Here is a 17,642-nt window from a genome sequence, read left to right as displayed (position 1 = left end):
CTTAAAGACAATCAATGGTTAGCCTTCATGACAATCAATGGTTAGCCTTCAAATCAATGGTTAGCCTTCATGACAATCAATGGTTAGCCTTCATGACAATCAATGGTTAGCCTTCAAGACAATCAATGGTTAGCCTTCATGACAATCATTGGTTAGCCTTCAAGACAATCAATGGTTAGCCTTCAAGACAATCAATGGTTAGCCTTCAAGACAATCAATGGTTAGCCTTCATGACAATCAATGGTTAGCCTTCAAGACAATCAATGGTTAGCCTTCATGACAATCAATGGTTAGCCTTCAAGACAATCAATGGTTAGCCTTCAAGACAATCAATGGTTAGCCTTCATGACAATCAATGGTTAGCCTTCAAGACAATCAATGGTTAGCCTTCAAGACAATCAATGGTTAGCCTTCATGACAATCAATGGTTAGCCTTCAAGACAATCAACGGTTAGCCTTCAAGACAATCAATGGTTAGCCTTCAAGACAATCAATGGTTAGCCTTCATGACAATCAATGGTTAGCCTTCATGACAATCAATGGTTAGCCTTCAAGACAATCAATGGTTAGCCTTCATGACAATCAATGGTTAGCCTTCAAGACAATCAATGGTGAGCCTTCAAGACAATCAATGGTTAGCCTTCATGACAATCAATGGTTAGCCTTCAAGACAATCAATGGTTAGCCTTCAAGACAATCAATGGTTAGCCTTCATGACAATCAATGGTTAGCCTTCATGACAATCAATGGTTAGCCCTCATGACAATCAATGGTTAGCCTTCATGACAATCAATGGTTAGCCTTCATGACAATCAATGGTTAGCCTTCAAGACAATCAATGGTTAGCCTTCAAGACAATCAATGGTTAGCCTTCAAGACAATCAATGGTTAGTCTTCACAACAATCAGTAGTTAGCCTTCACATCAGTAGTTACCTTCACAACAATCAGTAGCTACCTTCACAACAATCGGTAGTTACCTTCACAACAATCAGTAGTTACCTTCACAACAATCAGTAGCTACCTTCACAACCAGTAGTTACCTTCACAACAATCAGTAGTTAGCCTTCACAACAATCAGTAGTTACCTTCACAACAATCAGCAGCTACCTTCACAACAATCAGTAGTTACCTTCACAACAATCAGTAGTTAGCCTTCACAACAATCAGTAGTTAGCCTTCACAACAATCAGTAGTTACTTTCACAACAATCAGCAGTTACCTTCACAACAATCAGTAGTTACCTTCACAACAATCAGTAGTTAGCCTTCACAACAATCAGTAGTTACCTTCACAACAATTTGCAGCTACCTTCACAACAATCAGTAGTTACCTTCACAACAATCAGTAGTTAGCCTTCACAACAATCAGTAGTTACCTTCACAACAATCAGCAGTTACCTTCACAACAATCAGTAGTTACCTTCACAACAATCAGTAGTTAGCCTTCACAACAATCAGTAGTTACCTTCACAACAATCAGCAGTTACCTTCACAACAATCAGTAGTTACCTTCACAACAATCAGCAGTTACCTTCACAACAATCAGTAGTTACCTTCACAACAATCAGTAGTTACCTTCACAACAATCAGTAGTTACCTTCACAACAATCAGTAGTTACCTTCACAACAATCAGCAGTTACCTTCACAACAATCAGTAGTTACCTTCACAACAATCAGCAGTTACCTTCACAACAATCAGTAGTTAGCCTTCACAACAATCAGTAGTTACCTTCACAACAATCAGTAGCTACCTTCACGACAATCAGCAGCTACCTTCACAACAATCAGTAGCTACCTTCACAACAATCAGTAGTTACCTTCACAACAATCAGTAGCTACCTTCACAACAATCAGTAGCTACCTTCACAACAATCAGTAGTTACCTTCACAACAATCAGTAGTTACCTTAACAACAATCAGTAGTTAGCCTTCACAACAATCAGTAGTTACCTTCACAACAATCAGCAGCTACCTTCACAACAATCAGTAGTTACCTTCACAACAATCAGTAGTTAGCCTTCACAACAATCAGTAGTTACCTTCGCAACAATCAGCAGTTACCTTCACAACAATCAGTAGTTACCTTCACAACAATCAGTAGTTAGCCTTCACAACAATCAGTAGTTACCTTCACAACAATCAGCAGCTACCTTCACAACAATCAGTAGTTACCTTCACAACAATCAGTAGTTAGCCTTCACAACAATCAGTAGTTACCTTCACAACAATCAGCAGTTACCTTCACAACAATCAGTAGTTACCTTCACAACAATCAGTAGTTAGCCTTCACAAAAATCAGTAGTTACCTTCACAACAATCAGCAGTTACCTTCATAACAATCAGTAGTTACCTTCACAACAATCAGCAGTTACCTTCACAACAATCAGTAGTTACCTACACAACAATCAGTAGTTACCTTCACAACAATCAGTAGTTACCTTCACAACAATCAGCAGTTACCTTCACAACAATCAGTAGTTACCTTCACAACAATCAGCAGTTACCTTCACAACAATCAGTAGTTACCTTCACAACAATCAGCAGTTACCTTCACAACAATCAGTAGTTACCTTCACAACAATCAGTAGTTACCTTCACAACAATCAGTAGTTACCTTCACAACAATCAGCAGTTACCTTCACAACAATCAGTAGTTACCTTCACAACAATCAGCAGTTACCTTCACAACAATCAGTAGTTACCTTCACAACAATCAGCAGTTACCTTCACAACAATCAGCAGTTACCTTCACAACAATCAGCAGTTACCTTCACAACAATCAGCAGTTACCTTCACAACAATCAGCAGTTACCTTCACAACAATCAGCAGTTACCTTCACAACAATCAGCAGTTACCTTCACAACAATCAGTAGTTACCTTCACAACAATCAGCAGTTACCTTCACAACAATCAGCAGTTACCTTCACAACAATCAGCAGTTACCTTCACAACAATCAGCAGTTACCTTCACAACAATCAGTAGTTACCTTCACAACAATCAGCAGTTACCTTCACAACAATCAGCAGCTACCTTCACAACAATCAGCAGTTACCTTCACAACAATCAGCAGCTACCTTCACAACAATCAGTAGTTACCTTCACAACAATCAGCAGTTACCTTCACAACAATCAGCAGTTACCTTCACAACAATCAGCAGTTACCTTCACAACAATCAGCAGTTACCTTCACAACAATCAGCAGTTACCTTCACAACAATCAGTAGTTACCTTCACAACAATCAGCAGCTACCTTCACAACAATCAGCAGCTACCTTCACAACAATCAGTAGTTACCTTCACAACAATCAGTAGTTAGCCTTCACAACAATCAGTAGTTACCTTCACAACAATCAGCTGCTAGCCTTCACAACAATCAGTAGTTACCTTCACAACAATCAGCAGCTACCTTCACAACAATCAGTAGTTACCTTCACAACAATCAGTAGTTACCTTCACAAATTAGTTACATTCGTCAAATATTAGCGTGGGATGCAGCGAGAAGTGGGACGCACCTTTTATACCTTTGTCTTTGATATACCTTTGATCAATTCCGAGTTTTTTTTACTTCCAGAGCGCGGCCTTGGGCCAGGTTTGTCTGGTGCTTGCCTGGTGAACCAGGCTGTTGCTGTTGGTGGCCTAGTGACCCGCATATCCACCTAATCAACCAGGCTGTTACTGGTGAAAATACTTGTCCAGTTTCCTCTTGAAGACTTCCACACGTGTCCAAGCAGTATTACTGATATCTTCTGGCAAGATGTTGGGCCACGGATGTTGATATAGTGTTCCCTTATTATGTCTACTGCATCCCTGTTTTTCACTGGGTTTATTTTGCACTTCCTCCCCTACCTCTCACTTCAGTATGTTGTTATGGCAGTGTGCAGATTTGGGACCAGGCCCTCGTGTACTTTCCGGGCATATCATGTATCTCTCAGTGCCAGTGTGTACATATTTAGGAATTTAAGGCGTTCCCAGTAATTTAAGTGGTTTCTTGGCCTTATGCGAGACATTAAGATCTATGTATCTGTTGCAGCTCTGACATTTTTTCTGCCCTGAACGGGGCCATCAACACAGAAAGGGGTGGGACCTGCTTCTGACATGAAGGGACGGAGGAATTAAGGAAGGGACAGGGATGGTAAGGTTCGGGTAAGGTAGACAGTTTTAATGTTTAAAGTGAGCTCTGACCTGGAAGTTCACTCAGAAGTCTTACCAATAGAAATTTTATACAATACACGGGAGAATATCAAAGGTAAAGCTGAACAATAAGACTTATAGGTATGGGGAGGGGAGGGGAGGGAGCGGGGAAAGGGGAGAGAGAGAGAGAGAGAGAGAGAGAGAGAGAGAGAGAGAGAGAGAGAGAGAGAGAGAGAGAGAGAGAGAGAGAGAGAGAGAGAGAGAGAGAGCATGTGGTTGTACCATTAGACGCGTCATGTGTAAGGATGAGAACATCTGGCAGTTAAGCAGCAAGGAAGCAGAGGACTTGCGTTGCTCCCAGGAGACTCAGCACTCTTCAAAAGTATCAAATGTGGCACTCGAGCCAGACACTGACACTGCGTCACGGAAGTCAACAAGCTGAGGTGGACCTCTCCACTGACAAACACTGCTTCCTCTTCATCGCAAGTTTTCAACAGATAGAATCGCCTCTTAAGTTCTAGTATTCGTTGAAAACCATTGTTGAAAATCAAAATAGATCCTCAACAATAGATAGACGCCGCTCGGCAGAAGCTGACAAGATTGACGATCACTGCAACTCCCACACTACGACCACACAAAAGCAAGATTGGTGGGAATTGTGTCGCCCTAAAATTCTGCAGACAGTTAAAACGCAATAGAAATCCCTGGTACACAACTATGGTAGTACTGCAGTTACCAGTCATGTTGACACTTCAGTGGAGAGCCCTAGGGCGCAGTCCTAAGGAGTGAGACAGTTGTATGATCTTCAAAATACTAGAAACCCGTGGTTACTCAGTACTGAAAATAAAACCACAAACACCGATATTGCCTATCAATCATCACTGTCAATACACAGAAAACTCATCAAGATCATCAACACGGGATGTTCATCAATATCAACATTCATTAAGTTGGTCAACACAGTCACTGATTCATCAAGTTCATCCAGTTTACAACATCCATCAGGGTCACCCAGAGCATTATATCAGTGCTCCAGTGCACCCTACTACGAGGCATTATACTAGTCACAGCAACCTCAACTATACGTCAGACTAGCTGTGACACCACACTGGTCACAGTAAACATTATGTCAGGCCAGCTGCTGACACACAACTTAAGAAGAGCACAGAGGACTCGCATCTGGTGCACATTCCGTGTTTACCAGGAAGGTGGTGATACTCACAGCCATTAAAAGATAACCACCCAGCTCCAGTCACCCACCAGCTACCCAAACTCCAGTTACCCACATGCTATAGACCCAGGGTACACTCAACTACCAGATCACCTCCCACCCATGTATCAAGACAGTAGTAAATACTAGCGGGACTGGTTCCCACTCTGCATACTGAAGCTAACACTTCATGAGAGTGGGACTGTAGACAACCAAAAACACTCACAATTACATCTCCAGTACGTCAGTGTTTAAAATTATTTCAAATGTCTCACAAAACCCAGCCAGTATTCCTGGCTTTTAAAATATCTATGGGAAAACATAAGCCATACTTTCTGACACAAAAAAAAATAATCTGAAAAGAGTAAATACTTTGAATGTAGTGTGTGATAAGGAACCCATCACAACAGAACCTTTAGTGAAATATCTGAGAATTACCTTTGACCCCCCAAGCATGTCAGGAGACTTGATAGTGAACAATGTAGTAAAACAAAAGCAAATGGCAGGTCAAAGTTTCTGGACAGCCCGGCAGTGTGTCTACCTACTGAGGCCAGCAGGACCCTAGGTCCACCTCACACAATGTCACCTCATACAATGTTATCCATGGTACTCTGCTCCAACAAAGAAAAAAAAACTTAAAAACAGACTCCAAAATATGTAGAATATTATGATGAGATTCATCCTGGACCTGAGTCCATGACAGCGTCCATGACAGCGTCCATGACAGCGTCCATGACAGCGTGTTGGTCACCATCAACTACAACAACCTGAGTCCATGACAGCGTGTTGGTCACCATCAACTACAACAACCTGAGTCCATGACAGCGTGTTGGTCACCATCAACTACAACAACCTGAGTCCATGACAGCGTCCATGACAGCGTGTTGGTCACCATCAACTACAACAACCTGAGTCCATGACAGCGTGTTGGTCACCATCAACTACAACAACCTGAGTCCATGACAGCGTCCATGACAGCGTGTTGGTCACCATCAACTACAACAACCTGAGTCCATGACAGCGTGTTGGTCACCATCAACTACAACAACTTCAATTGTTGAATACAGTAGATAGTGTACGGCAGCTGAAAATAACGTTAATAAAATTGCTCACAATCACTGCCTAATGCCTTTGCCTTTACGTTTGATATACCGTTGATGAGTTTCAAGTCTCTCCCTCCTCTCCGAGCCCGGCCATAGGCCAGGCTCATCTGGTGCTTGCCTGGTCAACCAGGCTGTTGCTACCAGAGGCCCGCTGCCTCACATATCCATCACAGCCTGGTTGATCTGGCACCTGATGAAGATACTTGTCCAGTTTCCTCTAGAAGGCTTCTACACTTGTTCCAGCCGTGTTTCTGGTATCTTCTGGTAAGATTTTGAACAGTCTGGGACCATGAATGTGCTCACCGCACCCCCGCTCCTCGCTGCAAATTTTGCCAAGTTTAGCAACCAAAACCAGTATGGTACTCGAGGAAGTGAACACAATTCTATAGTTCGTACAGCAGGTGATCAGAACATCAAACACCTTTTATTGTATATCAACAAAGGAGTGGAACGGACTGCCTGAGCAAGTTTAGACCAGTCTTAGCATAAACCAGCTGAGGAAGAGTACTACAGTATTACTAATGAATAAAGGTACAGAAAGGAAGTGATTTACACTTAATATTCGTGTACCTATTAAATTAAAGCTCATTTTCTCTATTTAATATTCACATTGCAGATATATGGTTCAGAGGACCGACAAGTTGATAAATTAGACACAGGTGCAACACTTGAGTATCATAATGGAGGAACCGCTTCGCCACACAGTACCTTCAGCAGTCCAAAACAATGGTGAAGATCTGAAAGAGTTTGATCTTCACCATTCTTCTCTGTACAGGACTGATGAAGCAACAGTGTGACCAAACGTTTTTCCTCAGTAAACAAACCCAAATGAAGCACATGTGTCTTATTTATTAATATTCACGTTAACTATCAGGATTACTTTATCCCTGTTGTCCCTATCTTTATTGTAACTTATTCCATGCACTTGATTTACTGATATTATTTTTATGATTATAATCATGACTGATTTCTGCTGCGTATTTCAGAGTCTTCATTATCAGCAGATATAGCAAAGACCCTAATGGAAATATGTCACAGACTTTTTTTTGAGTTATTCTGGTGGATAATTTAAGCGGCATGTTACCATATTAGGCGATTGTAATCACCCAAAACCTCTGTAACTGTATTTTTGCGTAGTCGTACCTAACTAAACTTACTTCTATCGTTCAAAATAGCATAATGATATCGCCTAAAACACGATAGTTATATCCTTCAAAGCATATCATAAAATTCAGAATGGGTCACTTGTATCGTTCGTCAGGTCACTTGTATCGTTTAAAATAGGTCACTATCGTTCAAACAGATCACTTTATCGTTCAAAACAGGTCACTATAGAGTTTAAAACGGGTCACTTTGCATCGTCATATATATATATATATATATATATATATATATATATATATATATATATATATATATATATATATATATATATATATATATATATATATATATATATATAACACACACACACTACATTAAAACACTTCACTCGCTAGTAGCTAAAACACTTAATGTTGCTAAAACACATTACATATATATAAATGTTGCTTAAATAAAATTAAAACGCATAATAACGCTCAATTTCTACTGATGTGTTATCACTCTTATAAATAAAACGTCATTCATATGGGTAAAAATTACGTGACGCTTGTATCGTTCAGTGCGACACTTGTATCAAAGTGCGACACTTGTATCAAAGTGCGACACTTGTATCAAAGTGCGACACTTGTATCAAAGTGCGACACTTGTATCAAAGTGCGACACTTGTATCAAAGTGCGACACTTGTATCAAAGTGCGACACTTGTATCAAAGTGCGACACTTGTATCGTTAAGTGCGACACTTGTATCGTTCAGTGCGACACTCGTATCAAAGTGCGACACTTGTATCAAAGTGCGACACTTGTATCAAAGTGCGACACTTGTATCGTTAAGTGCGACACTTGTATCGTTAAGTGCGACACTTGTATCGTTCAGTGCGACACTCGTATCAAAGTGTGACACTTGTATCGTTCAGTGCGACACTTGTATCGTTCAGTGCGACACTTGTATCGTTCAGTGCGACACTTGTATCGTTCAGTGCGACACTTGTATCGTTCAGTGCGACACTTGTATCGTTCAGTGCGACACTTGTATCGTTCAGTGCGACACTTGTATCGTTCAGTGCGACACTTGTATCAAAGTGCGACACTTGTATCGTTCAGTGCGACACTTGTATCGTTCAGTGCGACACTTGTATCGTTCAGTGCGACACTTGTATCGTTCAGTGCGACACTTGTATCAAAGTGCGACACTTATCACTCCAAGAATGGCACACAATTAATAACAACAATTAGCATTTAAAAATACACAATTTCTTCGATATAAACACACAAGTAGCCAAGCTTACGAAACTATTTTCTTTTCCCAAAAACCCGCACAATTAACACCACGAGATGTCCACTCGAAAAAAAAAAAATACTGACGATTCAGGAACGGCAGTAAATAAATAGTGTGCGAGAGAGAGTGAGGAAGAAGCCAGCAACACCCAACACTGACCGTCGCTAAGGAACTACTGAGCACTGTTGCTCTCTCAGCAGAATATCCGCCTCACTGCTACTGCCAACCAATGCTTTCTTTTACTTTTACCTTCATTATTCTAGTTTGTTTCCACTAGGACCATCATTACCCTTCATCTCGTTGGTCTGGTTGATGTTGAGAGAGAGAGAGAGAGAGAGTGAGAGAGAGAGAGAGAGAGAGAGAAAGAGAGAGAGAGAGAGAGAGAGAGAGAGAGCGCTAGGCTACTACCTCCCTCCCTCCTCCACACTCTGGCACTGAATATTGCAAGTTTAAGCTAAAATGAGTCACAAGTGATGAACAACACTGTTTATGTTGCTGGTTTGTGTTCTGGTCACTAAATATTGTTTATGTTGCTGACTTGTGTTCTGGCCATCACTAAGCCAGTGAAGGTAAGCCACACTGCTTGGCTTGCTTGGCTTATCAGAGGACACACATACAGCTTCATTCGCTACATCCTTCCTCTCCTTTTTTCTTCTTTCCCCTTCCTCCGTCTCTCCCACCGTCCGTCCCTCTCTCCCAGGTGAGAGGGGCTACAATTGAGTTATAAAGACTGAGTTGCCTCCAAGATAAATCACACTCCACTATTTTATTACCTTCCTCTTTTTCCTGCTCCTGCTCTTCCTCCTACTCTTCTTCTTGGGCTGCAAACTTGACGTTTAATTTGATCCAAACTGCCGGAAGTACTGGTAAGCAAGCCTAGGCTGTACACTGCAAGTTGCTCTGTGTATACGCTTGTATAATTTCATATTATCATAGCGGATTACATCTAATTCGGTTTCGAAGTTCATTACCATGACATTCAAATTCATTTTTTTTTTATTCGCCGGTATTCTCCCGACCCGGGTCTTTTCCAAGTAGTGGTGACCCGGCCTAATTCATTATTTAACTCTCCTAACAGCATTTCTAATGCCTGACATAGACTATATTCTTTCTTCGTCAAATTTCTTAACCTATTCATATAGGAACAAGTGAATGCGAGATGAGATCCAAAGGAATGTTTTATTAATTTACTTCGTTCTTATGTTTTAAGTGTGTGTGTAGCTTCTGCAGTGGTCATGTTCAAGACATCACGCGAGTCAAGCGCACTAAGTTAACCACTGTGACATTAGAATGACAAATAGTTCACTTTTAGTTTCTTATGCCCAACTCAACATAGTTCCTATATATGTGAGACACAACAGTGACACCGCTGTTGTGTCTCACATGGTTGTAGTTGTTTATACACCAGTTACAGCTTAAATGGTTACTTTAATTCTTATCTGAGGAAGTGGCAACAAGAGCAGATGCAACCCTGCCAGTCAACCAGTTTACATCCAACAGCGTAAAAAATGTGACAGTTGCTAACTTAACAGTTAAGCGAGATATTTTTTCCCGAGCAGTTGTTTTTGCATCTAATTTAAGCAAGGAATTACTGGTGATAAGCTTCTTCAGGAGTGCTTTAAGAAACGTGATATTAATGAATACATCTCCCATGAAGCAAATACTGCTCTTGTCTATAATTATAGTTCACGCAGAGTAATGGATTTAATGTTATTGTATACTTTTGTTATCCATTTCTGTTTACTTGTAGAAATTTATTAGGATTTGTGGTGACTGGTTTATTTCTCAGCATGTTAGGTGATCCCTAAGTCTACATGTTAATACATCGTTGAGTTCAATTATCATTCACTGACACACCGAATACTAACTTCCTTCCTCATATTAAGAATAATTCTAAGGAATTTGTTTTGCATAAACTCCAAGGGTCGAAGATATTTTTTTTAGCTAATATTAACTAATATTAACAAAGGTGTAGCATAACCTATTAAGAGTCATACTGTTATTGCATTAGTACCACAGTTGAGGTTGTGACCAGCAACAGTTAATATAATGTATCTTTATTTCTACAAGTACATGTACAAGGTATACAGACCATAGCTGACATTAATGACATACTACTGTATAGATAGCCGCTTGTCATGCTGAACATTTCGGGCAAATTAGGTCAGTTTTGTCCCAGGATGCGACCCACACCAGTCCACTAACACCCAGGTACCCATTTTACTTATGGGTGACTTATGGGTGAACATAGATAACCGGTGTAAGGAAACACGCCCAATGTTTCTACCCTCGCCGGGAATCTATCCCGAACTCTCACCGTGTGAACCGAGAGCTTTAGCCACCAAGCCACGAGCCTTTCTGATTCAGTTGTGCTATGGTAGGCAAATTTACCGGAAGGTACGTCTACACCACGATATCTTCTTGATGTAATTTAGCTGATGAGTTTACCTTACAAACACATGAGTGGGAGTGAACCTCGGCTGTTTCTTAACATCTTCAGTCTTAGACGAAATGTGAGTCCTAGTCGATGACATGTTTTCCTCAACTCCATTATGAACAGCACTCGTTTCTTATGTTCTTTTCTATTTATCATAATACAATGAGCAGAACATACAGCTGAGGGAATGAATACCTCAACTCGTCCTCATCTTCCACCTTTCTCTGCAATGGACTGAAGAAGCCACTGGCTGGTGAAACGTTTCCAGAATAAAGACAACTAAATGTTGCACAAGTGTCTCATTTATGAACATTGTAAATAATTTAGAAGAACATTAATACGCTAAATAACATAGCACTAAGAACACGTTGATGTGATATACCTTAAAACATTTATTAATTATCGCTTCTGAAATATTTATAGAGTTGGACGTTGATTTTGTAATATAATCTGTCAAACACAATCCCCCCAGAGTGATAAATGGTTTTGAAAACCGACAAGTTGAAGAATTATGCAACATATGGGAATCTTTATTGAAGATTCCCATATGATGCACAAGTGTCTCAATCCTCCAGAGTATTTTACACAGACAACTGCTCAATGAGACTGCATCAAACCGCTGACTCTTTGCATAACGGGGGACTCGAACCGGGACTACGGTTCGAGTCCTCCGTTTATCTTTCTGTATATTCACAGAACATAACTTTAAGAATCATTAATATTTTATTTCACCAATAATTACACGCACGCTCTCCCCTAACAACAGTGTGTAGTTTATGACATTTACCGAGATGTTTCGCCCACCAGGGAGTTTAACTCACATGAGTTTCCACTATATATATGTTGCGTTTACTTATCTCTGAGTGAACTGATAATGTCCTTGGGGAACGAAAGGTTTTCTCAGTAAAATGCCATAAGCCGCATATCGTGTGTTACTAACATACTGGTCGACACATTGCACCAGTGTTATGCTAGTATGAGAGAGGTCACAACATACTGGTCGACACATTGCACCAGTGTTATGCTAGTATGGGAGAGGTCACAACATACTGGTCGACACATTGCACCAGTGTTATGCTAGTATGAGAGAGGTCACAACATACTGGTCGACACATTGCACCAGTGTTATGCTAGTATGGGAGAGGTCACAACATACTGGTCGACACATTGCACCAGTGTTATGCTAGTATGGGAGAGGTCACAACATACTGGTCGACACATTGCACCAGTGTTATGCTAGTATGAGAGAGATCACAACATACTGGTCGACACATTGCACCAGTGTTATGCTAGTATGGGAGAGGTCACAACATACTGGTCGACACATTGCACCAGTGTTATGCTAGTATGAGAGACATCACAACATACTGGTCGACACATTGCACCAGTGTTATGCTAGTATGGGAGAAGTCACAACATACTGGTCGACACATTGCACCAGTGTTATGCTAGTATGGGAGAGATCACAACATACTGGTCAACACATTGCACCAGTGTTATGCTAGTATGGGAGAGGTCACAACATACTGGTCGACACATTGCACCAGTGTTATGCTAGTATGAGAGAGATCACAACATACTGGTCGACACATTGCACCAGTGTTATGCTAGTATGGGAGAGGTCACAACATACTGGTCGACACATTGCACCAGTGTTATGCTAGTATGGGAGAGGTCACAACATACTGGTCGACACATTGCACCAGTGTTATGCTAGTATGGGAGAGGTCACAACATACTGGTCGACACATTGCACCAGTGTTATGCTAGTATGGGAGAGGTCACAACATACTGGTCGACACATTGCACCAGTGTTATGCTAGTATGGGAGAGGTCACAACATACTGGTCGACACATTGCACCAGTGTTATGCTAGTATGGGAGAGGTCACAACATACTGGTCGACACATTGCACCAGTGTTATGCTAGTATGGGAGAGGTCACAACATACTGGTCGACACATTGCACCAGTGTTATGCTAGTATGGGAGAGGTCACAACATACTGCTCGACACATTGCACCAGTGTTATGCTAGTATGGGAGAGGTCACAACATACTGGTCGACACATTGCACCAGTGTTATGCTAGTATGGGAGAGGTCACAACATACTGCTCGACACATTGCACCAGTGTTATGCTAGTATGGGAGAGGTCACAACATACTGGTCGACACATTGCACCAGTGTTATGCTAGTATGGGAGAGATCACAACATACTGGTCGACACATTGCACCAGTGTTATGCTAGTATGGGAGAGGTCACAACATACTGGTCGACACATTGCACTAGTGTTATGCTAGTATGGGAGAGGTCAAAACATACTGGTCGACACATTGCACCAGTGTTATGCTAGTATGGGAGAGGTCACAACATACTGGTCGACACATTGCACCAGTGTTATGCTAGTATGAGAGAGGTCACAACATACTGGTCGACACATTGCACCAGTGTTATGCTAGTATGGGACAGGTCACAACATACTGGTCGACACATTGCACCAGTGTTATGCTAGTATGGAAGAGGTCACAACATACTGGTCGACACATTGCACCAGTGTTATGCTAGTATGAGAGAGGTCACAACATACTGGTCGACACATTGCACCAGTGTTATGCTAGTATGGGAGAGGTCACAACATACTGGTCGACACATTGCACCAGTGTTATGCTAGTATGGGAGAGGTCACAACATACTGGTCGACACATTGCACCAGTGTTATGCTAGTATGGGACAGGTCACAACATACTGGTCGACACATTGCACCAGTGTTATGCTAGTATGGGAGAGGTCACAACATACTGGTCGACACATTGCACCAGTGTTATGCTAGTATGGGAGAGGTCACAACATACTGGTCGACACATTGCACCAGTGTTATGCTAGTATGGGAGAGGTCACAACATACTGGTCGACACATTGCACCAGTGTTATGCTAGTATGGGAGAGGTCACAACATACTGGTCGACACATTGCACCAGTGTTATGCTAGTATGGAAGAGGTCACAACATACTGGTCGACACATTGCACCAGTGTTATGCTAGTATGAGAGAGGTCACAACATACTGGTCGACACATTGCACCAGTGTTATGCTAGTATGAGAGAGGTCACAACATACTGGTCGACACATTGCACCAGTGTTATGCTAGTATGGGAGAGGTCACAACATACTGGTCGACACATTGCACCAGTGTTATGCTAGTATGAGAGAGGTCACAACATACTGGTCGACACATTGCACCAGTGTTATGCTAGTATGGGAGAGGTCACAACATACTGGTCGACACATTGCACCAGTGTTATGCTAGTATGGGACAGGTCACAACATACTGGTCGACACATTGCACCAGTGTTATGTTAGTATGAGAGAGGTCCCAACATACCGGTCGACACATTGCACCAATGTTATGCTAGTATGAGAGACGTCACAACATACTGGTCGACACATTGCACCAGTGTTATGCTAGTATGGGAGAGGTCACAACATACTGGTCGACACATTGCACCAGTGTTATGCTAGTATGGGAGAGGTCACAACATACTGGTCGGCACATTGCACCAGTGTTATGCTAGTATGGGACAGGTCACAACATACTGGTCGACACATTGCACCAGTGTTATGCTAGTATGGGAGAGGTCACAACATACTGGTCGACACATTGCACCAGTGTTATGCTAGTATGGGAGAGGTCACAACATACTGGTCGACACATTGCACCAGTGTTATGCTAGTATGAGAGAGGTCACAACATACTGGTCCACACATTGCACCAGTGTTAAACTAGTATGGGAGAGGTCACAACATACTTGTTGACACATTGCACCAGTGTTATGCTAGTATGGGAGAGGTCACAACATACTGGTCGATACATTGCACCAGTGTTATGCTAGTATGAGAGAGGTCACAACATACTGGTCGACACATTGCACCAATGTTATGCTAGTATGAGAGAGGTCACAACATACTGGTCGACACATTGCAACAGTGTTATGCTAGTATGAGAGAGGTCACAACATACTGGTCGACACATTGCACCAGTGTTATGCTAGTATGAGAGAGGTCACAACATACTGGTCGACACATTGCACCAGTGTTATGCTAGTATGAGAGAAGTCACAACATACTGGTCGACACATTGCACCAGTGTTATGCTAGTATGGGAGAGGTCACAACATACTGGTCGACACATTGCACCAGTGTTATGCTAGTATGGGAGAGGTCACAACATACTGGTCGACACATTGCACCAGTGTTATGCTAGTATGGGAGAGGTCACAACATACTGGTCGACACATTGCACCAGTGTTATGCTAGTATGAGAGAGGTCACAACATACTGGTCGACACATTGCACCAGTGTTATGCTAGTATGAGAGAGGTCACAACATACTGGTCGACACATTGCACCAGTGTTATGCTAGTATGGGAGAGGTCACAGCATACTGGTCGACACATTGCACCAGTGTTATGCTAGTATGGGGGAGGTCACAACATACTGGACGACACACTGCACCAGTGTTATGCTAGTATGGGAGAGATCACAACATACTGGTCAACACATTGCACCAGTGTTATGCTAGTATGGGAGAGGTCACAACATACTGGTCGACACATTGCACGAGTGTTATGCTAGTATGAGAGAGATCACAACATACTGGTCGACACATTGCACCAGTGTTATGCTAGTATGGGAGAGGTCACAACATACTGGTCGACACATTGCACCAGTGTTATGCTAGTATGGGAGAGGTCACAACATACTGGTCGACACATTGCACCAGTGTTATGCTAGTATGGGAGAGTTCACAACATACTGGTCGACACATTGCACCAGTGTTATGCTAGTATGGGAGAGGTCACAACATACTGGTCGACACATTGCACCAGTGTTATGCTAGTATGAGAGAGGTCACAACATACTGGTCGACACATTGCACCAGTGTTATGCTAGTATGGGAGAGGTCACAACATACTGGTCGACACATTGCACCAGTGTTATGCTAGTATGGGAGAGGTCACAACATACTGGTCGACACATTGCACCAGTGTTATGCTAGTATGGGAGAGGTCACAACATACTGGTCGACACATTGCACCAGTGTTATGCTAGTATGAGAGAGGTCACAACATACTGGTCGACACATTGCACCAGTGTAATGCTAGTATGGGAGAGGTCACAGCATACTGGTCGACACATTGCACCAGTGTTATGCTAGTATGGGAGAGGTCACAATATACTGGTCGACACACTGCACCAGTGTTATGCTAGTATGGGAGAGATCACAACATACTGGTCAACACATTGCACCAGTGTTATGCTAGTATGGGAGAGGTCACAACATACTGGTCGACACATTGCACGAGTGTTATGCTAGTATGAGAGAGATCACAACATACTGGTCGACACATTGCACCAGTGTTATGCTAGTATGGGAGAGGTCACAACATACTGGTCGACACATTGCACCAGTGTTATGCTAGTATGGGAGAGGTCACAACATACTGGTCGACACATTGCACCAGTGTTATGCTAGTATGGGAGAGGTCACAACATACTTGTCGACACATTGCACCAGTGTTATGCTAGTATGGGAGAGATCACAACATACTGGTCGACACATTGCACCAGTGTTATGCTAGTATGGGAGAGGTCACAACATACTGGTCGACACATTGCACCAGTGTTATGCTAGTATGAGAGAGGTCACAACATACTGATCGACACATTGCACCAGTGTTATGCTAGTATGGGAGAGGTCACAACATACTGGTCGATACATTGCACCAGTGTTATGCTAGTATGGGAGAGGTCACAACATACTGGTCGACACATTGCACCAGTGTTATGCTAGTATGAGAGAGGTCACAACATACTGGTCGACACATTGCACCAGTGTTATGCTGGTATGGGAGAGGTCACAACATACTTGTTGACACATTGCACCAGTGTTATGCTAGTATGGGAGAGGTCACAACATACTTGTTGACACATTGCACCAGTGTTATGCTAGTATGGAAGAGGTCACAACATACTTGTTGACACATTGCACCAGTGTTATGCTAGTATGGGAGAGGTCACAACATACTTGTTGACACATTGCACCAGTGTTATGGAAGAGGTCACAAGAAAGGAACAGTGACCACTTGTAAAACAGACAAAACACTGTGAGTCAATATTTCTCGCTCGTCAATCAAACTTTTTCAAGTTTTGACGCAATACTTGGAAAACCTTGGAACACAATAGCTCAGTGAGGAACGCAGGAGATGTGCAGCACAGTGCTGAGTACTGTGCAGGTCAGCTGCACTAAAAGTGCTGAGTATTGTTCAGGTCAGTTGCACCAACAGTGCTAAATATTGCACAAGTCAGTTGCAACAACAG

The 17,642-nt window shown here is 42.2% G+C and overlaps 1 protein-coding gene across 4 annotated transcripts in view; it reads right to left on the bottom strand.

Moving 5' to 3' along the window:
* The window catches only part of RapGAP1 (Rap GTPase activating protein 1), a 388,752-nt gene extending 379,759 nt beyond the window's left edge, over positions 1-8,993 (bottom strand). For 3 of the 4 annotated variants that reach the window (XM_070096728.1, XM_070096730.1, XM_070096732.1), the window contains exon 1: positions 8,838-8,986. The gene's annotated coding sequence lies outside the window, so the exon portion shown is untranslated. Of the gene's footprint in view, positions 1-8,837 lie in introns of all 4 variants that reach the window. The other variant, XM_070096729.1, reaches the window with a different exon arrangement.
* Between the last annotated feature and the right edge of the window lie 8,649 nt (positions 8,994-17,642).

This window comes from Cherax quadricarinatus, chromosome 54, assembly GCF_038502225.1.
Source record: "Cherax quadricarinatus isolate ZL_2023a chromosome 54, ASM3850222v1, whole genome shotgun sequence".
NCBI classification, from domain to species: Eukaryota; Metazoa; Arthropoda; class Malacostraca; order Decapoda; family Parastacidae; genus Cherax; species Cherax quadricarinatus.
The sequence above is the reverse complement of the archived record's forward strand: the minus strand, read 5'-3'. Positions and strand labels throughout refer to the sequence as shown.